The 24658-nt window shown below is 41.0% G+C and overlaps 1 protein-coding gene across 1 annotated transcript in view; it reads right to left on the bottom strand.

The window, feature by feature from the left end:
* Positions 1-24658, bottom strand: part of GALNT9 (polypeptide N-acetylgalactosaminyltransferase 9) — a 678907-nt gene that overhangs the window by 576228 nt on the left and 78021 nt on the right. The gene's annotated exons all lie outside the window — the stretch shown is intronic.

The following is a 24658-nucleotide window of genomic DNA, read 5'->3' as shown; positions in this document are numbered from 1 at the left end:
AGTGCGGACCCTTCATGTGAGGAGTGTGGGTGCAATGAATCTGCACTCACTCTCCCCGGGTCCACAGCAGCAGAGTCCATGTCGTAATGGTTGCTACCAAAGCTGCAATGCCCTGCTCATGAGGTAAGGGCATGCCTAATCAGGAGAACTACTGTAGAGGAAGCTCTGCTCACTGGTATATAGGTGCTCAGAGGTAATAATAGATAAAATTAGTGAGTAACCTCGGCACTCTAAATCTCCCAGACTAAGTCAGTAAGTCACAACGGATAGTAATGCAAAATCACTCTTTATTGGTCCGTATTAAGAAAATTTTTTTTTCATAAGCATATATGTTTTTGTCCAAAACAAGTTACAAATGACGTTTCGGCCTGAGCCTTCGTCAGATTGGACTTATCTGCATGTAATCATGAAAAATGACAATAATCAGTATCACATAAGAGTAAGAGAACAATAACATAAACTTGAACAATGTAGAGGTACAATTGGGATGCAGCAAAAAAATTGCAACACAGCAAGAAATGAAACACATGATACAAATGTCATAATACAGTACAAGGACAATATAGTAATGACAAATATGGGGTCAGAGTAGACTTAGACAGCTCTGGTACGAAAGAGATGTCAATCATAAAGTAACATGTGCAGTAGGTGTAGAGCTACACTATGCATGGCAGAGCTAATGGGTAGACCGACCATAGAAAAAGTAGAGAAAAAGTGGAGAAAAAGTGGAGAATAAGTGGAGAAAAAAATGGAGAAAAAGTGGAGAAAAAGTGGAGAAAAAGTGGAGCATAAGAGGAGAAAAAGTGGAGAAAAAGTGGAGAAAAAGTGGAGCATAAGAGGAGAAAAAGTGGAGAAAAAAGTGGAGAAAAAGTGGAGAAAAAGTGGAGCATAAGAGGAGAAAAAGTGGAGAAAAAGTGGAGAAAAAGTGGAGCATAAGAGGAGAAAAAGTGGAGAAAAAGTGGAGAAAAAGTGGAGAAAAAGTGGAGCATAAGAGGAGAAAAAGTGGAGAAAAAGTGGAGAAAAAAGTGGAGAAAAAGTGGAGAAAAAGTGGAGAAAAAGTGGAGATTAAGAGGAGAAAAAGTGGAGAAAAAGTGGAGAAAAAGTGGAGCATAAGAGGAGAAAAAGTGGAGAAAAAAGTGGAGAAAACGTGGAGAAAACGTGGAGAAAAAGTGGAAAAAAAGTGGAGAAAAAGTGGAGCATAAGAGGAGAAAAAGTGGAGAAAAAAGTGGAGAAAACGTGGAGAAAAAGTGGAGAAAAAGTGGAGAAAAAGTGGAGCATAAGAGGAGAAAAAGTGGAGATTAAGAGGAGAAAAAGTGGAGAAAAAGTGGAGAAAAAGTGGAGAAAAAGTGGAGAAAAAGTGGAGCATAAGAGGAGAAAAAGTGGAGAAAAAAGTGGAGAAAAAGTGGAGAAAAAGTGGAGAAAAAGTGGAGATTAAGAGGAGAAAAAGTGGAGCATAAGAGGAGAAAAAGTGGAGAAAAAAGTGGAGAAAAAGTGGAGAAAGTGGAGAAAAAAATGGAGAAAAAGTGGAGAAAAAGTGGAGAAAAAGTGGAGAATAAGAGGAGAAAAAGTGGAGAAAAAGTGGAGAAAAAGTGGAGAATAAGAGGAGAAAAAGTGGAGAAAAAGTGGAGAAAAAGTGGAGAAAAAGTGGAGCATAAGAGGAGAAAAAGTGGAGAAAAAAGTGGAGAAAAAGTGGAGAAAAAGTGGAGCATAAGAGGAGAAAAAGTGGAGAAAAAGTGGAGAAAAAGTGGAGCATAAGAGGAGAAAAAGTGGAGAAAAAGTGGAGAAAAAGTGGAGAAAAAGTGGAGCATAAGAGGAGAAAAAGTGGAGAAAAAGTGGAGAAAAAAGTGGAGAAAAAGTGGAGAAAAAGTGGAGAAAAAGTGGAGAAAAAGTGGAGAAAAAGTGGAGAAAAAGTGGAGATTAAGAGGAGAAAAAGTGGAGAAAAAGTGGAGAAAAAGTGGAGCATAAGAGGAGAAAAAGTGGAGAAAAAAGTGGAGAAAACGTGGAGAAAACGTGGAGAAAAAGTGGAGAAAAAGTGGAGAAAAAGTGGAGAAAAAGTGGAGCATAAGAGGAGAAAAAGTGGAGAAAAAAGTGGAGAAAACGTGGAGAAAAAGTGGAGAAAAAGTGGAGAAAAAGTGGAGCATAAGAGGAGAAAAAGTGGAGATTAAGAGGAGAAAAAGTGGAGAAAAAGTGGAGAAAAAGTGGAGAAAAAGTGGAGAAAAAGTGGAGCATAAGAGGAGAAAAAGTGGAGAAAAAAGTGGAGAAAAAGTGGAGAAAAAGTGGAGATTAAGAGGAGAAAAAGTGGAGCATAAGAGGAGAAAAAGTGGAGAAAAAAGTGGAGAAAAAGTGGAGAAAGTGGAGAAAAAAATGGAGAAAAAGTGGAGAAAAAGTGGAGAAAAAGTGGAGAATAAGAGGAGAAAAAGTGGAGAAAAAGTGGAGAAAAAGTGGAGAATAAGAGGAGAAAAAGTGGAGAATAAGTGGAGAAAAAAATGGAGAAAAAGTGGAGAAAAAGTGGAGAGAAAGTGGAGAAAAAAATGGAGAAAAAGTGGAACACCCTTTGGTACCTTTCATGTGGCACTAAGGGGTGCTTAGCTTTGTATTTAGCCAAAAAAATGAAAAAAAAATGACATAGGGTTCCCCCTAGTTTTGTAGCCAGCTAGGGTAAAGCAGACGGCTGCAGCCTGCAGACCACAGCTGGCAACCTCACCTTGGCTGGTAATCCAAAACTGAGGGCACCCCACGCTGTTATTTTAAATTAAATAAATAATTAAAAAAAAAAACACGTAGGGGTCCCCCAAAATTGGATCACCAGCCAAGGTAAAGCAGACAGCTGGGGCCTGATATTCTCAGACTAGGGAGGTCCATGGTTATTGGAATCTCCCCAGCCTAAAAATAGCAGGCCGCAGCCGCCCCAGAAGTGGCGCATCCATTAGATGCGCCAATCCTGGTGCTTCGCCCCAGCTCATCCCGCGCCCTGGTGCGGTGGCAAACGGGGTAATATTTGGGGTTAATACCAGATGTGTAATGTCACCTGGCATCAAGCCCTGGGGTTGGTGAGGTCAGGCGTCTATCAGATACCCGACATCACCAACCCAGTCAGTAATAAAAAAAAAATACACGACAAACACATTTTTATTTGAAAAAACACTCCCCAAAACATTCCCTCTTTAACCAATTTATTAGATTGAAAAACAAATCCAGGTCTGGTGTAATCCAAGGGGTTGCCATGACGATGCACACTGTCCCAGTCAATGAAGAGCAGGATGTTCCCCATTGGCTGGGAGAGCAGTGCAGTGACCTGAGCTAACATCAATGGGTCAGCCCAGGTCACTGCAGGGCATGACAAGTGCTGCTGTCAGTGAGGTACATTACCTGCGCTGATCTCCAGCACACTGACAGCCCCTGTCACTGAGGTCAATGACCGGCGCCTTCACATCAAGTATCGCGAGAGGTCCGTGACGTCACCGCTAGTCAGTCTTGGGTCGGAAGCGAGAGGTGATGTGACAAGCGGCGGCCATGGAGGACAGTGACAGCGCTGAGGTCGGGATGGCGGGACTTCATCACCGCAGGTAAGCCGAGCGAGCGAGCGGGCGGGCGGGCGGGGGGGACGGGGACGGGGGGTGGATGTGTGTGTGTGTGTGTGTTTGTGTATGTGTATGTATGTGTACATGCCGCGGGCAGGAGGGGGTGGAGCGAGCTGAGCGGGAAAGTGTGGGCTTCCTGCACGTAACTAAGATAAACATCGGGTTACTAACCAAAGCGCTTTGCTTGGATACCCGATGTTTATCTTGGTTACCAGCTTGTGGCAGGCTGCCAGCGATGGCTCCTGCTCACTGTAGCTGTAAAAAGCCCTGCTTTTTGCTGCTAGAACCGTTCTCGAACGTATCTAGAACTATCGAGCTTTTAGCAAAAAGCTCGAGTTCTAGTTCGATCTCGAACAGCCCAAAAATCACTCGAGCCGCGAACTGGAGAACCACGAACCACGAACCGCGCTCAACTCTACCAGTGACCCATGCTAGCAGTCTCTATTGACTGATATTATTGTATTATACACTGAGGCCCCTTTCACACATCTGTGTTTTGCCATTAGTCACAATCCGTCGAAATGTGAAAAAAACGGATCCTGCACTGCATCCGTTTTTCTCTCATTGACTTGTATTAGCGATGAATTGTGACGGATGGGATCACGTTACATCCGTCATACGATGGATCCGTCTCCAACTGTGACGGAGACAACGTCCGTAGGAACGTTTTTTGTCTGTGTCGAAAAAACGGACAGCGATGGATCCATCACCATCCGTTGTTAGTTGTAATGGAAGCCTATGGGTGTAGGATCTGTCGTCACATGTCAAATGACAGATCTGTTGACCGGTTCGTTTCTTTATATATCCGAGCATGCCCAGAAGTTCTCTCTCTCTCTTTCTCTCTCTCTTTCTCTCTCTCTTTCTCTCTCTATTTCTCTCTCTCTCTCTTTCTCTCTCTCGTGTCCTGAATGGGTTCAATGGGTTCAAATAGGTCTTAATTGCTAAATAACCTTTGCCATCAAACTGTAATGGCACCATCATAGACCAGACCTATATAAGTAAATTGTACTATCTGTTAAAAAAAAAAGGTTAAAACAGATAGCAGAAACATAGGTAAACCTGAATCCACATAGGAAAAAAAAACTGTCAAAGGAAACACACGGCCTGACTAAATAGCAATAAACATTAAATTAGCTGAGTAATAATGTAAGTTAAATATTGAAATTAGACATCAAAGTGGGACTGAAAGGCTACCAGAGACATAGGATAATGTGTAATACACTAAAAAGCCAAATACACATCTACAAATGGAGGCACATTGTAAAACGCCCACTGCACTCATCAAATAATTTGCACTCAAATCTGTTCTACATCAGCAGGTCAGTTAAGTTTCTCTTCAAGTTAAAGTAGTTTTCGTGCAAGAAAATATCAAAATTACTGGAATCCAGGGAATCAGACAAATCTGGTAAACCGAGACTTATTCAGAAAGTGCGCTCACAATCACGTCAGAGCACCAAGGAATATAGCAGATGCCATAAAATATAATTTATTTTTTGGACACAGCATAAGTGTATGGATATATATATATATATATATATATATATATATATATATATATATTATATATATATATATATATATATATATATATACTATTTATATATATATATATATATATATATATATATATATATATATATATATCTATATATATATATATATGCCAACCCCCTGCAGATTTATCAGGTTTACACATTCGGAATTAACTTGGCATTGTGACATTTGGACTGTAGTTCAGCCTGGATGTGTGAAATGCACTGCAGCGAAAAAGAATGTTATTTCTTTTTTTTTTTTTTAAATTGTGAAAAGTTTATTCAGAGGGTCATTTATCATTCAACCCCTCAAACCACCAGAATTCTGTTTGGTTCCCCTAAAGTATTAAGAAGTATTTCAGGCACAAAGAACAATGAGCTTCACATGTTTGGATTAATTATCTCTTTTTCCAGCCTTTTCTGACTAATTAAGACCCTCCCCAAACTTGTGAACAGCACTCATACTTGGTCAACATGGGAAAGACAAAGGAGCATTCCAAGGCCATCAGAGACAAGATCGTGTAGGGTCCCAAGGCTGGCAAGGGGTACAAAACCCTTTCCAAGGAGTTGGGCCTACCTGTCTCCACTGTTGGGAGCATCATCCGGATGTGGAAGGCTTATGGAACTACTGTTAGCCTTCCACGGCCTGGACAGCCTTTGAAAGTTTCCACCCGTGCCGAGGCCAGGCTTGTCCAAAGAGTCAAGGCTAAACCAAGGACAACAAGGAAGGAGCTCCGGGAAGATCTCATGGCAGTGGGGACATTGGTTTCAGTCAATACCATAAGTAACGTACTCCACCGCAATGGTCTCCGTTCCAGACGAGCCCGTAAGGTACCTTTACTTTCAAAGCGTCATGTCAAGGCTCGTCTACAGTTTGCTCATGATCACTTGGAGGACGTTTGGAGACTGGATGGCACTGCATACGACCCCAAGAATACCATCCCTACAGTCAAGCATGGTGGTGGCAGCATCATGCTGTGGGGCTGTTTCTCAGCCAAGGGGCCTGGCCATCTGGTCCGCATCCATGGGAAGATGGATAGCACGGCCTACCTGGAGATTTTGGCCAAGAACCTCCGCTCCTCCATCAAGGATCTTAAGATGGGTCGTCATTTCATCTTCCAACAAGACAACGACCCAAAGCACACAGCCAAGAAAACCAAGGCCTGGTTCAAGAGGGAAAAAAATCAAGGTGTTGCAGTGGCCTAGTCAGTCTCCTGACCTTAACCCAATTGAAAACTTGTGGAAGGAGCTCAAGATTAAAGTCCACATGAGACACCCAAAGAACCTAGATAACTTGGAGAAGTCCCAAGGCTGGCAAGGGGTACAAAACCCTTTCCAAGGAGTTGGGCCTACCTGTCTCCACTGTTGGGAGCATCATCCGGATGTGGAAGGCTTATGGAACTACTGTTAGCCTTCCACGGCCTGGACAGCCTTTGAAAGTTTCCACCCGTGCCGAGGCCAGGCTTGTCCAAAGAGTCAAGGCTAAACCAAGGACAACAAGGAAGGAGCTCCGGGAAGATCTCATGGCAGTGGGGACATTGGTTTCAGTCAATACCATAAGTAACGTACTCCACCGCAATGGTCTCCGTTCCAGACGAGCCCGTAAGGTACCTTTACTTTCAAAGCGTCATGTCAAGGCTCGTCTACAGTTTGCTCATGATCACTTGGAGGACTCTGAGAGACTGGTTCAAGGTTCTCTGGTCTGATGAGACCAAGATTGAGATCTTTGGTGCCAACCACACACGTGACGTTTGGAGACTGGATGGCACTGCATACGACCCCAAGAATACCATCCCTACAGTCAAGCATGGTGGTGGCAGCATCATGCTGTGGGGCTGTTTCTCAGCCAAGGGGCCTGGCCATCTGGTCCGCATCCATGGGAAGATGGATAGCACGGCCTACCTGGAGATTTTGGCCAAGAACCTCCGCTCCTCCATCAAGGATCTTAAGATGGGTCGTCATTTCATCTTCCAACAAGACAACGACCCAAAGCACACAGCCAAGAAAACCAAGGCCTGGTTCAAGAGGGAAAAAAATCAAGGTGTTGCAGTGGCCTAGTCAGTCTCCTGACCTTAACCCAATTGAAAACTTGTGGAAGGAGCTCAAGATTAAAGTCCACATGAGACACCCAAAGAACCTAGATAACTTGGAGAAGATCTGCATGGAGGAGTGGGCCAAGATAACTCCAGAGACCTGTGCCGGCCTGATCAGGTCTTATAAAAGACGATTATTAGCTGTAATTGCAAACAAGGGTTATTCCAGAAAATATTAAACCTAGGGGTTGAATAATAAATGACCCACACTTTTATGTTGAAAATTTATTAAAATTTAACTGAGCAACATAACTTGTTGGTTTGTAAGATTTATGCATCTGTCAATAAATCCTGCTCTTGTTTGAAGTTTGCAGGCTCTAACTTATTTGCATCTTATCAAACCTGCTAAATCTGCAGGGGGTTGAATACTACTTGTAGGCACTGTATATATATGTATATACATATGTACATACATATATATATATATATATATATATATATATATATATATATATATATAAATAGTATATATATATATATATTATATATATAGTATATATATATATATATATATATATATATATATATACATATATATATATATATATATATAGTATGTCTGTCTGTCTCTGTCTCTCTCTATATCTATCTATCTATATATGTATATATATATATATATATATATATATATATATATATATATATATATATAATCCATAAGAATAGTAGCACTACCTGAATGGGTGCATAACTCCCCCAAGGAAGGAACTTGGCATATCCACCTATCAAAGAGTCCTTTATTTACCAACACCAGCTATTTTTCCGACTCTCTCCATGGAGCCTTCCTCGGTCAGTGCTTAGCATAAATGAGTACACATCTTTTGTAACGTAAGATTTTATTCAATATGTTATTTAATACAAGAACAATTTCCAAAACTTTGACAAGACTGAGTTTCATAGATTTTTTTAACACAAATCATGAAATCGTATAACTTTCATTACAAAATCTTCAGAATAAAGATGCGCTCACTCTAACATATAGCATCTGATGATTCTCTCTTCTGAAAGAATCGGATGTTACATGCAAATGACACTCAGCTCAAACTCTGCAGAGAGGGTGAGCAGTGTCATTTACTGTGATCTGATTCTCCGAGATTCATCCAAGAATCAGAGCACAGGTGGGGAGAAAATTGAGAGTTTTATTTTTCCATCTCCTCCATTGCCTATCTTGGCGTATATCGGACTGCACACAGAAGTCATCTGAGTGCAGTCCGATGTTTTGCATGCACTCATGGACATGAATGGATGCATGCCGTCTGATGTACGCTGCCAATACCAGCATGCAGCATTTCTTTTCTCATTCCAATTTGGCATGGGACTGCTCCATAGTATAATTTTGCAGTGAGGGCTAGCTGTATGCTAGTGTAAGTGAACCCGCACTCAAATTAGTTGATGCAAAATGACACATCAAAAACTATTATCTAGTATCTTGTATGATCTCCATGATTTTTAAGTACAGCACCAAGTCTTCTGGGCATGGAATGAACAAAGTTGGCAACATATTGCAACATGTTTTCCTATTCTGCAAGAATAATCATGTGTTAGCGCATGGATACTAGGTGAATAGTGATGTTCAACTTGTCTCTACTGAATTCCCCATAGGTGTTTAAGTTGGATCTGAATGGGGAGATATACTAGGCTACTGAATAATTTTCACCCTGTTCTTCAGAAATGCAACAGATGTGTGTTTTGGATCATTGTAATGTTAGAACAGAGCACATCTACTACGGACATGAAGTAATAGTAGCATCTTCTCTTTCCATATAGAGCTGTACATCTGTGAATTTATGTTACCATCAATGAAATTTAGCTCCCTGACACCAGCAGATCTCATGCAGCCGCAGATGAGTACACTGCCACCACCATGTTTCAATGAGATCACTCAGCATAGAAATTGCAACACCAACTATGAAAATTCATGTAATTATGGAAAGCACAGGATTGACAATGATTAGTGATGAGTGAGCACTAAAATTCTCGGGTACTCATTACTGGAATCGAGCAAGTCGGACTGCTCGGATACTCGACTCAATAAACAGTAAAGTAGAACTCAAGGGAAAACTCTAGGTTTTCTCTGGAAGACACTCCCAAGAGGTCGGAGGGCAGGAAAATCTCTGAATTGGATAAAAACATCACTCAAATGGAATGGGAACAGCATGAGGAAGATGTCTTGATGAATCTCTGACTCCCAGGTCGCTGCTGGGAACAATGTTGTCAGCGTATTACACCACTTTTACGTATGTGTGTATGTATGTATTTGTGTGTGTGTGTATGTCCACTAAAGGAATCCACATCGTCGCATTTACAATCACAAAATTTTGCACAGACGCCCCATATGACTCAAGGAAATTCATAGACTATGTTGGGGAAATGTAACCCCGCGCTTTACAGTTACTCTCCAAAAAACCTGCCTCCATCAAAGTCAATGGAGCTGTGAGCTATTAGGTTATTAATAGGAGCTGTAATTTGTTGCTATAGGAACAAAATAAATTGTTAGTATAAGAAGCGGGGAAAGAGACGGGGAAAGAGACAGAAAGGGAAAGAGACAGATGGGGAAAGAGACAGGCAAGGAAAGAAACAGACGGGGAAAGAGACAGATGGGGAAAGAGACAGACGGGGAAAGAGACAGACGGGGAAAGAGACAGACTTGGAATGAGACAGACTTGGAACGAGACAGACCTGGAAAGCGACGGATGGGGAAAGAGACAGACGGGGAAAGAGGCAGAGCTGGAACGAGACAGACCTGGAACGAGACAGACAGAAAAAGAGACAGATTTGCAATGAGACAGACCTTGAATGAGACAGACCTGGAACAAGACAGACCTGGAACAAGACAGACCTGGAATGAAACAGATGGGGACAGAGATAGACAGGGAAAGAAAGAGACAGGGAAAAAGATAGACGGGGAAAGAGACTATCCTGGGCAACGCTCAGGTACTACAGCTAGTTGTGACAATAAAACAAAAACTGAAGATAAAATGGATTTTTAGGATTTTTTTTTAAACATTCTTTCCTGTGTAATGACTAGAGCTGATCAGATGGCAAATAATCCGGTACCAGCGGATCACTGCCAGATTTAAAAAAAGAGTCCGATCCGCTCCAGAATCCGGTGCCCATATAAGTCAATGGGGACCGGAATCCAGAGGTTAAAAACATTTGTGGAGGGGCTAGGGGGCTAGGAGCAAGCGCGGCATACTCACTGAGGCGCTGTCATGGCGGCACACTCCTTCCGGGTCACGCTGTTACCTTCCGGAGCCGACAATTCAATATTCATTGTTTTCCTCGCCCACTGGCGCATGTTGGTTGCAGTTAGACACGCCCCCACCCTGAGTGTCAGCGTGTCAGCTAACTGCAACCAATCACAGGCGCCAGGACGGCCAGTGGGAGGGGAAAGCAGTACAGTCTGTCAGTCAGTTCACGGTGGTAAACACTCGGCAGCACAGTTATAGCGCGTGGCTGCAGCCCCAGCTGTCGCGCTGTATCTGTGCTATGTATCCAATAAAACAGAGGAAGGGCACCACCTGGTGGGATCTCCTGGTATACAGGAAGATAGGAACTAGCGAAGAGAAAGGTATACCAAAAACGGGATCACAGCACCATAGAATGAATAGAAAATGATTCTTTATTGCAACAAAAACGTATCACACATCCCCACACTTAGAGTGAGGCACACAAAGACATGATAAAAACATTTAAAAAGCCAGAGGCATGATAGACCAACCTGCCAGGAAACAATATAATGTAGTTGCAATATATATGAATAATGTATAACTCTCCCAAAAACAGAAGCCAATGTCCAGTCATATAATAAACATGCTGGTGTACAGTGCTTAAATAAGGACCATAAGCTACCTAATACACGGACCAATAGTAAAGTTTTAAGTTGGTACTTGATGTTTAGGAAAGCATATTTGTAGTACACACTGATCTGTAGTTATATAAATATATAGATATGCAATTCATGAGCCAATGGTAAGATTTGTACTCGGCACTTCATTATATACAGGCATAGTAATATACACCAGTCTATATCCACATATACAACACAGTTGGACAGGGCAATTATCAAAACCAGTCCTGCCCCCAAAAGTGTGCACTAACAGCCGGTGATAAAAGGTAGCGATGGACAAGCTTAAAAAATACAGCCCATATACAGAGTCCTAAACACTTGGGCAGATTACCAGCAACCCTATCTCTGGGTGGTAAACACTGCTACAGCCCTATAAGGCAGGTTAGGGCAATGTTTCTTCGCCCAGGGCAAAACCTATACTTACTACCCGGAATGGCTGGCAACAATATTAGTACAGGTGATAGGGAGAGTCAAAAGAATCCTGGCATGGTAACCCCACGCGTATCGCCACCTATAATGGTGGCTTCCTCAGGGGAAGAAAAAAAGGCAGTGCACCATTACCCTGTGTGCCCCATATAAAGGACATAAATTAGCACTCACCAGAGCAGCTGAAGGGATGTGTGCGTTTGCACCGTTCCGATGGCGGCCGCCATCTTGGTTTAATCACATGACATATAGGTCACCGCCCATCATTCATTACTGCGCATGCGCTGGATGTAAACGTATTAAGCACTTATCAAAGTGCAAATAAACACAGCGCATAGCGTTATTCAGCTGGTGTATTAGCATATACAGAAGCGGCGTTCTAAGATGGTATAAAATTAGCCGTTTGAGCTGTATCAGTTCCAAACATCACAGGCATGTTATCATAACACTGCCTTATAGGACGGTATCTATACATGGTTAAGCAATATATTACAGGCGGTCAGGGGTGAAAAGGATGACACAGTGAGTTTAACCCTTCAGGATATCCACTGATCTCAGGGATTCCAGATACTTTGTGGAATCCTTGGATCCAAGTAGATTCACAGGGAATGGGGAATATGCAGAGGGGGAGACTGATAAAAATGCACAGTAATATGTCATTTGGGAAATGTATGTAACCCATAAATGACTAAAGACCATACCTAGGCATTTACATTAGCTATCGCTTGTTCAAGGAAGGATACAGTGTTGAATAGACACTTGTATCCCTCTCTCCTCACCAGAACACTTCAACAAGACACAATGTACAGAGGTGGCAAAACAGTAAAAAATGCGCGAAAAAGTATGAATGTTTATTTTCAAGGTGGTAATTACCGTACCCTAAGGATTTACCAGATCTGGATTTACAGACGGCGAAGTAAAAAATGCACGGTAACGGTCCGCACTATCATCAGTATCCTTTACAGGGACGCAGTCTAGGTGCCAACCCATTATAGAAGTTTTGATTCAACACATCCAAAAAGACATACCATCAACATATATAATCAAGAGCAGGAAATGAAACTGAAGTCGGCGGACCATGGTCCTGGATCGATACACGTCCCTTACTTATTACGGCTATGAAGGCTCTAAGAGCTCTGCTATAAAGGGTGGCAGAGGCAACTGCCGCAATTAGAGAGCACATCCCAATAGTCTAGACATATAGAATAAAGTATGGTAATGCATTGGGCACATGCGGAGATCCATGAGTACAGGATATATAGTAGGTATTCAAAACCCCAACCTTATAGCATACGAGCTTATGGTAAAGGAAAATATATAAAGAGGAGACAGTCAAGCTCCATTTGAAATATATGGGCTAAGCCAGACTACCGGTTGAGCGGCTTGAGGGACCGTGAACAGTGTCAAAAAGACACTATGTATAGTATCTAATCTAACAGCCATCTGGAATCCCTGAGATCAGTGGATATCCTGAAGGGTTAAACTCACTGTGTCATCCTTTTCACCCCTGACCGCCTGTAATATATTGCTTAACCATGTATAGATACCGTCCTATAAGGCAGTGTTATGATAACATGCCTGTGATGTTTGGAACTGATACAGCTCAAACGGCTAATTTTATACCATCTTAGAACGCCGCTTCTGTATATGCTAATACACCAGCTGAATAACGCTATGCGCTGTGTTTATTTGCACTTTGATAAGTGCTTAATACGTTTACATCCAGCGCATGCGCAGTAATGAATGATGGGCGGTGACCTATATGTCATGTGATTAAACCAAGATGGCGGCCGCCATCGGAACGGTGCAAACGCACACATCCCTTCAGCTGCTCTGGTGAGTGCTAATTTATGTCCTTTATATGGGGCACACAGGGTAATGGTGCACTGCCTTTTTTTCTTCCCCTGAGGAAGCCACCATTATAGGTGGCGATACGCGTGGGGTTACCATGCCAGGATTCTTTTGACTCTCCCTATCACCTGTACTAATATTGTTGCCAGCCATTCCGGGTAGTAAGTATAGGTTTTGCCCTGGGCGAAGAAACATTGCCCTAACCTGCCTTATAGGGCTGTAGCAGTGTTTACCACCCAGAGATAGGGTTGCTGGTAATCTGCCCAAGTGTTTAGGACTCTGTATATGGGCTGTATTTTTTAAGCTTGTCCATCGCTACCTTTTATCACCGGCTGTTAGTGCACACTTTTGGGGGCAGGACTGGTTTTGATAATTGCCCTGTCCAACTGTGTTGTATATGTGGATATAGACTGGTGTATATTACTATGCCTGTATATAATGAAGTGCCGAGTACAAATCTTACCATTGGCTCATGAATTGCATATCTATATATTTATATAACTACAGATCAGTGTGTACTACAAATATGCTTTCCTAAACATCAAGTACCAACTTAAAACTTTACTATTGGTCCGTGTATTAGGTAGCTTATGGTCCTTATTTAAGCACTGTACACCAGCATGTTTATTATATGACTGGACATTGGCTTCTGTTTTTGGGAGAGTTATACATTATTCATATATATTGCAACTACATTATATTGTTTCCTGGCAGGTTGGTCTATCATGCCTCTGGCTTTTTAAATGTTTTTATCATGTCTTTGTGTGCCTCACTCTAAGTGTGGGGATGTGTGATACGTTTTTGTTGCAATAAAGAATCATTTTCTATTCATTCTATGGTGCTGTGATCCCGTTTTTGGTATACCTTTCTCTTCGCTAGTTCGTATCTGTGCTATGTATCCAGCGCCCAGAGTCACATGTGCGAGGCTGCCGGGTGCTGCCATGGCAGACTCGCGTGAACCCCTTGCATGTGTCATTCCAGTGCAAGTAAAAAAAAAAAAAAACGACGTGCGGTTCCCCCTATTTTTATCCCCAGCCAAGATATCCCCAGCTGGGGGCTGGTATATCCTCAGCCCGCAGATGCCTGGTAATGCCGCATCTGTTAGATGTGACCATACCGGTGTGCGCTACTGGCTTTTCCCGCAGGTGTGATACGGTGCCAGTCGGGGTAAGAGCAGGGGTTAATAGTGGCGCATGGCTGCTACTAAACCCTAGCTTTGTGTAATGGCACAGGCGTCTATCAGATACCTGCATCACAAAACCTGTAAGTGACAGTAAATAAACACAGATACAGAGAACAATCCTTTATTTGGAATAAAATACAAACACCCTGCTTCACCTCTTTATTAACCCACCCAACACCCTGCAGCTCCGACGTAATCCACACAACGTCCCATGAGGCTTCAGCTCTGCTACATCTGAATATCACAGAGAGCGGCACGACCAACCACTCTCTGTGAGCTCCAGAGAATGCATGAGCTGAGCATTGAGCGGTGACGTCACTCAGGTCATTTGCAGTCACTGCTGGAAGTTCCCATGGTCCTTCATCTATGATCGCAGGTAACCTGACCTCAGGTAGAGGTCACTGAGTTCACAAACCTGCATCTCTTAGGAGAAAAATTGCAGTTTTTTTCTGCCAAGAGATGCAGATTTTGTGCTGAAATTTTTATACCATATTCGTGCATCCAATCTACACCTCCTGGCAAAAAACGCGGTGTTTTGGCAAAATTTTTCTGAAATTTTTGCCAGGAGGTGCACATTTGGTGCTGAAATCATCTGCACCAGCTGTCAGCACCAAATTTCTACCTGCTGGCAGATTTTTATTTTTTTTTATTATTTTTGGGGACCAAGGGATGCAAATTTGATGCTGAGATTTTTACACCATGTTCCTGCATCCAATCTACACCTCCTGGCAAAAAAACGTGGTGTTTTGACACAATTTTTTTGCCACGTTTTTTTGCCACAGTTTTTGCCTCGGTTATTTTTCCGCGATTTTTGCAGCATTTTTTTGCCAGGAGGTGCATATTTGGTGCTGAAATCATCTGCACCAGCTTTCAACACCAAATTTCCACCTGCTGGCAGAATTTTATTTTTTTTGGGGGGGCCAAGGGATGCAAATTTGATGCTGAGATTTTTACACCATATTCCTGCATCCAATATTCACCTCCTGGCAAAAACCGCGGTGTTTTGACGCAATTTTGTTTCCGCGGTTTTTGCCGCGGTTATTTTTTCGCGATTTTTGCCACGGATTTCTGCCAGGAGGTGCACATTTGGTGCTGAAATCGTCTGCACCAACTTTCGGCACCAAATTTTCACCTGCTGGCAGAATTTTTTTTTTTATATATTTTTTTTTTATTTTTGGGGGCCAAGGGATGCAAATTTGATGCTGAGATTTTGACACAATATTCCTGCATCCAATCTACACCTCCTGGCAAAAAACATGGTGTTAAGATGCAATTTTTTGCCGCGGTTATTTTTCTGCGATTTTTACCGCGCTTTTTTGCCAGGAGATGCACATTTGGTGTGAAATCGTCTGCACCAACTTTCAGCACCAAATTTTCACCTGCTGGCAGAATTTTTTTTTTTTTGGGGGGGCCAAGGGATGCAAATTTGATGCTGAGATTTTTACACAATATTCCTGCATCCAATCTACACGTCCTGGCAAAAAAACACGGTGTTAAGACGCAATTTTTTTGCCGCGGTTTTTGTCGCGGTTATTTTTCTGCGATTTTTGGCACGGTTTTTTGCCGGGAGATGCACATTCGGTGCTGAAATCATCTGCACCAACTTTCAGCAACAAATTTTCACCTGCTGGCAGAATTTTTTTTTTTTTTGACTCCTGTCAGAAGTGTGCAGCAGTGGCGTTGATGCGCTGTTAGGCTGTGTTCACACACTGCGTTTTTGACCTGCATTTTTGGTCCATTTTTGCTGCAGAAATTTCTTGAGAAATTCTTGTAACCTTTCTGCAGACATTCCCCAGCAAAACCTATGGCAAAAAAATTAGCTGTGCGCACACTGCATTTTTTTCTTAAGAAAATTCTTTCAGTAGATTTTCTTAAGAAAAAGAATGAGCATGTCACTTCTTTTCTGCAGCTAACTGCGTTATTTGCCATAGATAATTGGCACAATAACGCAGGGAGCAACCAGCGGTAAAAACGCACCAAAAATGCACCGAAAATGCACCAAAAACGCAGGTGCGTTTTTGGTGCGTTTTTTAACCCAGGTGCACTAATCCTTCACTCTTAAGAAATTTCTTAAGAAATTTCTTAAGAAAAATCATTTTTCTAGTGTGAACATAGCCTAAGACTCGTGCAGGTCTGACATCACCCAGTACAGCCTGCTGCTGTCTGAACATGAGCGTGCATGTACCTAGAAACACATGCACGCTCCTGTCAGAAGTGTGCAGCTGTTCTGCGATGTCGCTCTCACGGGAATTCCTCACAAGTGTGACTGCGGTGTAAAAATAAAAAAAACTTGCTTTTTTTCTTTTAAATAAGTTATTAAAAAAAAACAACGTGCGATTCCCCCTATTTTTATCCCCAGCCAAGATAACGCCAGCTGGGGGCTGGTATATCCTCAGTCCGCAGCCTCCCGGTACTGCTTCACCTCTTTATTAACCCTGCAACACCCTGCAGCTCCGACGTAATCCATAGGAGAAGTCCCACACCGACACATCCAGCACTGCCACATGTCAGAGCGAGCAGCTATAGAGCACGGCTGCCTGCTCTGAGTGCAGCCTATTACTGAGCCGCAATAAGCGATGACCGTGGCAGAAACTGTCACAGGCTGGGGGGCGCGTCAGCCAGGAACCAATCACAGCTGAGATGGCCGGTGGGCGGGGGAAAACACGGAAAGCTGTGTGATTGCGTACACAGCACAGGAAGTGAAAACGTAACCCAGAAGCAGTATGCCGCCATGACACCAAGTCTCGGGAAGGATGAAACGCTCATTTATTTATTGTTTTTTTCATTTTTTATTAATTTACGATTTTGGATCGTGCATCCGTAATCCCGCGCCCAGGTCCGGCCCAGGGATAGTGCTGAAACCGTGCGGATCCGGATGTTTATAGTCCGGGTCCGCTCAACACTAGTAATGACGTGTATAAAAGGCAAATTTAAAAGAGGAACAAACCTTCCTCCACTCCTTAGGCTATGTTCACACATAGCATTTTTGCTCTCATTGCTTTCAATGGGGAAAAAAACTTTCACAGGTAAATGTAATTTTAAAATTTTACTACATTATCTGAGCATGTGGTGTGTGTGACATAATCAGACACAACCTGTATAGTTTATAAAGGAAGGATTTTGAAACTCACAAAGCCTATGCAGACAATGCAAAACCTCCTAACAATTAGAAGGAAAATGCACTTTGATATCCCCTGTATTAGACATAAAGGAAGGTCTCATATACATTATGTTAAAATTGTTAGGTAGTGGGACTCCTACACTCATACAGCCTATTAAATAAGTGTTGCGGCTGCCAAAAATTTGAAGGCGGGAATCCCATACAGACAGAGGAAGGAGGTTTCTAGCTCACCATAGAGGACACGTAGAGGATGGCCTCATATTTTTTTTTAACAATTTTAAAAAGATTGTTACTCTTATTCTGGTAAAGCCCATGCACTCAGTGCGAGACCTAGTTTAAATTCCAAGGAGGGTTTGCAATACACACAGCAAGAGATCTAGTTTTGAGACTCTGACTACATTTTGGGATACAGTTAAAAAGATTCTCACTGCTACCCAGGTAAGCCTATGCATTCAGTGCATGGGCTGTCAAAATTTAGAGAGACTCCAAAATTGTTTAAAAGAACTGAAGTCCTCAGTGGTTGATACCTTTTAATGGCTAACTGAAAAGAAGGTAATAATAGCAAGCTTTCGAGACTACTCAGGTCTCTTCATCAGGCATGGTATAACACAAAATCTGAAGAGTCACATATTTATACACAACAGGACATAGAATAGTGAAGAGTCACATATTTGTGTTGTGTATAAATATGTGACTCTTCAGATTTTGTGTTATACCATGTCTGATGAAGAGACCTGAGTAGTCTCGAAAGCTTGCTATTATTACCATCTTTTCAGTTAGCCATTAAAAGGTATCAACCACTGAGGACTTCAGTTCTTTTAAACAATTTTTTATCTCTACTGGCTAACACGGTACAAAGAGAGACTCCAATACACCCTAGAAAACACGTAAAGGGGGACCTAGGAAAACATTTTTTATTCCTATTATTAAGAAGTGTGGCTCTGAAAGTAGAAAAGCTTATGTACTATGTATAAGGACTGCCAAAAATTAGAAGGAGGGACTCCAATGCACCCTGGAAGACACATAGAGGAGGGCCTCGGAAAACATTTCTTTGCCATTTTTAAGGAGTAGGACTCCTGGAGTAGTAAAGCCGATGCACTATGTGTAAAGGCTGTCAATAATTAGAAGGAAGCACTCTGATACACTCTGAAAGACACGTAGAGGAGGGCCTCAGAATTCTTTTTTACCATTTGGAAGGAGTGGAACTCCTAGACTGATAAAGCCAATGCATTTTGTACAAGGGCTCAATAACATTTATCTCTGAGGGGGTATAAATATAAATGTATGGAAGAGAATATTTGAGGTAGGCCTCTAAAATTTATGTAGTACAGAATCATACACATCTTGAAAAAATTAAAAGAAAAGGTCACCTCATGACCGTGTTGATATAGTGGAGGAAGATTACATGAAACTGAAGAAAATAAAAGCTGTATACCTGTCACGAGTGTGTCACAGGTGACATACAGTCATGTGGTTTCTGGCAATAGAAAGTCACAGCGTTTGGCTGTGCAAAATGCTCCCTGACTTTCATTTTTTGTGCTGGATTAACTTACCATCTTTACCCAATGGTAAAACTTTAGCTCAGGTATTTACATTTGAAATTATCAGACTACATGGCGTCCCATCTCATGTTGTTTCTGATAGAATACTCAATTTATTGCCAATTTTTGGAGGGCTTTCTGGTCTCCCTTAGGGATTAAACTGTCTCACTCATTGGTGTTCCATCCGCAGTCCAATGGACAAACCGAGAGCATGAAGCAGTACTTGGAGCAGTATTTGCACTGTTTTGTGTGGGATAATCAGGAGTGGTACTTGTTCCTTCCTTTTGCAAAGTTTGCTATCAATAATCACCTCCATGAGTCCTGTAGTAGATCCCCTTTCTTTTGTATCTTTAAAACCTATCCAGCACAAAAAAGACCGTATTACCACCAGTGGGAGGAAAATCCATAATAAAGTCCATGAAAATGGTAGTCCAAGGTTTTTTAGGGAGACTCAATAGATCAACCTGAAGGACAAGAGTGCAATGCCTTAGAAGGTGCACAGGTGGCCCATGCAGACTCATAGGACACTTTATCCTTCTGGATTTTTGGCCACCAGAAATTATGTAATAAGAAATTCAGAGTACCACAGACTCCAGGGTAACCAGCCAGGGCAGAATCATGATGTTCCCCCAGAACCCTAGGATGAAGATTCAGGAAAACAAATACCTTGTTAGCTGGGACCCCAGACAGTACCTCAACCAAACAATGTGCAGTAAATCACCAATTGCTAGAATACAACAGCACACAGACCTGTTTAGCAAAAGCTATAGTCAGCATGGCAAGACAGATTCCTCTATCTTAAAAAGATGAGGAATAATTGTGACAGGTCTTCTGCAATATGTGATCCAATAGGTAATCAGCAGGCTGTCAGAAATTAACTCCTGTTAGCCTTATCACTAATGAAGTCACAGCTGGTAGATGCTCGAGCCTACCTGTGCAATTCAGAAGCACAAGAGAAAGCTTAGTCTGTTGTCTGAACAGCATCAGATGCCACCTTGACACTCGGTGAATTTAGAACCATACACCATGCGACATTGACAGACAGACGCATCTATCAGTTATTATGCTCTGGTTGGACTAAAAACCCACTCAAACAAAATTCTAGTGGCTGGGCAGGTGAGTACGTTCAATGCATTGAGGAACAGTTCATGACACGTGTCCAGCTTGGAAACTCAGTAGTTGTACAGAGCAAAAGAATCATGGAGGATGTTGGTATTGTTAGCTAGGTACTCCATCACCATCTTCATAGACTTTTCACAACTTGTCAGAGTACCCCATGCATCAAGGCCCTGGGCGCTGGGAGGGGCTAATGAAACTGTATCAGGTCTTTGACAGTTTTCTTCTGCCTCTGTTGGTCTTCCTGAGTGTCTCCCTTCCCTCTAAGTTGCCAAAGAACTCTTGCTTCTGCCACAAGTGTTGTTAGATGGGAATATTTTGACAAATTCTTCAATTATAGACTTCTGGTCTTGCACCTGGTATTACATCAGATGATGATCCCGATTGCTGTCATGACTCTTTTCCTGTGAATACCAGCAGAGCGCGGGCATTCACAGGACAACAGCATTTCTGCTGATCAGAGAGATGCTGAGCATTGCTCTGAACAGCAGAAGTAATTGGAGAGTGCAAGCTTCAAGTTCCTAAAGAGGAACTAATAAAACCAATAAAAAATAAAAAAAGTTTTTAAAAATATGAAAAAATAAACAAAACTAGTTCAAATCGCCCCCTTTTTGCCCCATTGAAAATAAAACAATAATAGTGAAAAAACACACATATCAAAATATAAAATCAATTAATCTGGTTGTTAAAGGGCATAGTGAGGAAAAAATTGAAACGCCAGATTTGCAGGTTTTTTTTCTACCCAAAAATTGTATAATTAAAAATGGCAGCTCAAGACACAAAAATATGCCCTCACACAGCCCCAGATGCTGAAAAATGAGAACATAATAAGTCTTGGACTATAGCTACAAAAGCGCAATTCTTTTTTTTTTTTTTTTACAAACCTCTGAATTTTTTTTAATCACCTAGATAATATTAAAACTATACATGTTTGGTGTCTATAAACTCATATTGACCTGGGGAATTATACTGCTAGGTCAGTTTTACCATATAGTGAACATGCTAAATAAGAGAAAATAAAAACAATAAAATATGGAATTGCACTTTTTTGCAATTTCACTACCATTGAAATGTTTTCCTATTTTTTCCAATGCAATATGTTTCACAAGTAATGTTGTCATTCAAAAGTACAACTTGTCCTAGAAAAAAAACTAGGCCTCATATGTCTATATTGAAAGAAAAATAAAAAGTTATGGCTCTTGAAAGAAGGGGAGGAAAAGCCGAAAATGAAAAAACAAAATTTACCCTGTGGTAAAGGGGTTAAATGATGTAGGTATATACTATATTCGGTTAAAGTTATTATGTCATTGCTCCATTTTCAGATAAAACACAAGGGTGATATGTCTATTCTAAGATTCAGTGATATAGAGAAATTGCTCCACCCTCAGAGCGGGTTTACTACAAATGTAAATTGTTTGATGAATAATCATTTTGGATCTTACATACACCAACTTGAATGACAAGAACATGATTTGGAAACTGATATTATATGTCACCTTTTTACTCAAATCTATATTGCATCTAAATTATATTTATTTATTCATTTTTAACACTATTAATGAATTCCTACATCTAAATTATATTTATCTATTCATTTTTTGCACTATTAATGAATTCCTGCATGTGAATAATGAATTTTTACATAAACCAGACACTTTCACTAATATTTAAAAACATTTTTTAGACAATAATATATTCAATTTGTATTAAATACTTCAGCTTTGTTTTCTCCTGTGCCTACTATAATTCTAATATTTATGCTGATATATCGTCCCTCCTGTTGAAGCACCATTACTTATTATACTCTTTATTGTTTTATATGTATATTTTTAATATTTACCTAATAAACTATTTTAATATATTGAAATCACTTTTTTGTGGAGTATTTTCTGCTCCACGAGTGTTGTTTTAAATTTGGTTATACAGTGAACACATTATTCAGACTATATTGTTTTTAATTGAATGACAGGAATGCAAGATTGGATATAATATATGCATATTAAGGATGGCCTGTCAAGTGCAGGGTTGTTGGTTGCTGGATGGCATTTGAGGATGTAGCTGGAGGGGGTGTGATAATTTAGTTTCCCTGCTACCGAATGCTTCTGACTGGTACAGTGTGTTGCTCCTCCTACACCATAGTGGATGGCCTGCGGGGTGGGCTATTGTTTGTGGTGTGGGGATGGGTATTGTGGTTGGTGGTGTACTGTTGTGGCCTTCTGTGCTATTCTGGTGGTTGGAGGTGGGTGCTTGTGATAGAGGTTGTCTCCATTTTCATCCTATAGCTGTGTCTTTGGTGGACTAGCCTGACATAATTAGAACATATACTTTGGTTTGGATATCATTACACTTCCTCAGAATGCCATAACGATAATTAGAAATGTGCGTTGATGCGCATTCTCACTATGGGATTTTAATGTGCTAGAATTACAATAGGAAGAAGTATAATGTATTGTTTCATGTATTCACACTACATATCTGTATGAGTTTTCTTTGAATAAGTTATTACTTTATATGTAGCATGATCGTGGTAGCTGTATATCTTGGATCCCTGCTAAAGTGTTATTTATCTACCAATTATCTAGTATTGTTCTTGCTCTCAAATATACAATTCTGTCACTAAGACAATTTTTCATGATTGAAGAAGAGATATTTTTTTATACATTATAATGTTTCATAAATAGTATAATACTTTCAACCCTTTAATCAAAATCAAGAAATGCTAGAATGAATTGGTAACATCTGATTGCACAATGTTGGATTTTATGGCAATATTCACATTTGATGCATTTTTCTATTTATCCACAGGAGCTCCTCTCCTTTGAGCTTCATTCATACCTAGTTAATTCAATTTTTTCAGATATCTACCTACAATAGAAATGTTTTAAGATACTATTGAATTTTATGATAATTGAATGAGTAGGCGGGTGTGGATGTCTTCCTATCTTGAGCTCTCATGTTTCATAGTATCATAGTGTCTAAGGTTGAAGGAAGACTAAAGTCCATCATGTTAAACCCATGACCTAATCTAGCATATTGATCCAGATGAAGGCAAAAAAACAAACAAAAAACATGCAACAGACAGTAAGCGCCATATTTTCGGAAAAAAATCCTTCCTGACTCTACATAAGGGAATCAGACTAGTTCTCAATCACAGAATCTAGTGCACATAACCAGTAATGTTATATTTTTCAAGAAAGGCATCCAGACCTCTATTACATTTCAGTAGTGAATCAACCATTACAGCATTATGTGGCAGAGAGTTTCACTGCTAAGTCTCACTGCTAAGCAGAAGCTAGTTTTACTACTATACAAGGCACTAGTGCGACCAGACTTAGAATACAATTTTGGTCTACAGTATATGAGAAGGAGATAGCTGAACTAGAGCGGATGCAGAGAAGAGCAAACAAAGTTATTAAGGGAATGGGGGGATTGCACTACCAAGACAGGTTATTAAACTTGGGGTCATTCAGTTTGGAAAAATGAAGGCTTAGGGGTGATCTTATTACAATGTACAAATATATGAGGGGACATTACAGAACTCTCTCTAATGACCTTTTTTTTACCTAGGTCTGCAACAGGGACAAGGGGCCATCCACTATGGTTAGAGTAAAGGAGGTTTAATAATACAGTAAAGAATTTACATGTATGATTATTATTAAATCTCATTTGGAATTTTTAGTGCTGTAGTGCACATTTAGTGCTGGCTTTTTTGTTTTTCTTCATTGAATTAGTCGGTGGCTGACCCCCACCTTGCTATGCTCCTCAATTTGGGATGTATTCCACCTGTCTAGATTTTGGCAGTTGGTGGCTGTTCACATTCAGTCATCAGGCCCTGTCCACAGGCTATTTACCTCATGCAGCATTTGCTTGGGCCTGTCCCGCCCACAGCCATGACTCAATCATGGGTAAAGGATTGAAAAAGACCAAGTAAATGATGCTAAGAGCAGTTCTACTATTTCATATGTGAGGCCATTTGGCACATTTTATAAAAATATTTTAGTGTAGGATTGCCCCAAATTGATTTGCTGAGACGTGGCGGGGTAGCTCAAGAAATTGAATTTTTTTCTGCCAAAAATCTCACATTTATAATAAGTACAGTTGGAATTTTTAGTGCTGTAGTGCACATTTAGTGCTGGCTTTTTTGTTTTTTCTTCATTGAATTGGTCGGTGGCTGACCCCCACCTTACTATGCTCCTCAATTTGGGATGTATTCCACCTGTCTAGATTTTGGCAGTTGGTGGCTGTTCACATTCAGTCATCAGGCCCTGTCTACAGGCTATTTACCTCATGCAGCATTTGCTTGGACCTGTCCCGCCCACAGCCATGACTCAATTATGGGTACCGGATTGAAAAAGACCAAGTAA

The sequence above is a fragment of the Anomaloglossus baeobatrachus genome, chromosome 1, assembly GCF_048569485.1.
Source record: "Anomaloglossus baeobatrachus isolate aAnoBae1 chromosome 1, aAnoBae1.hap1, whole genome shotgun sequence".
Taxonomy (NCBI): Eukaryota; Metazoa; Chordata; class Amphibia; order Anura; family Aromobatidae; genus Anomaloglossus; species Anomaloglossus baeobatrachus.
This window is presented reverse-complemented; position numbering and strand designations above follow the sequence as displayed.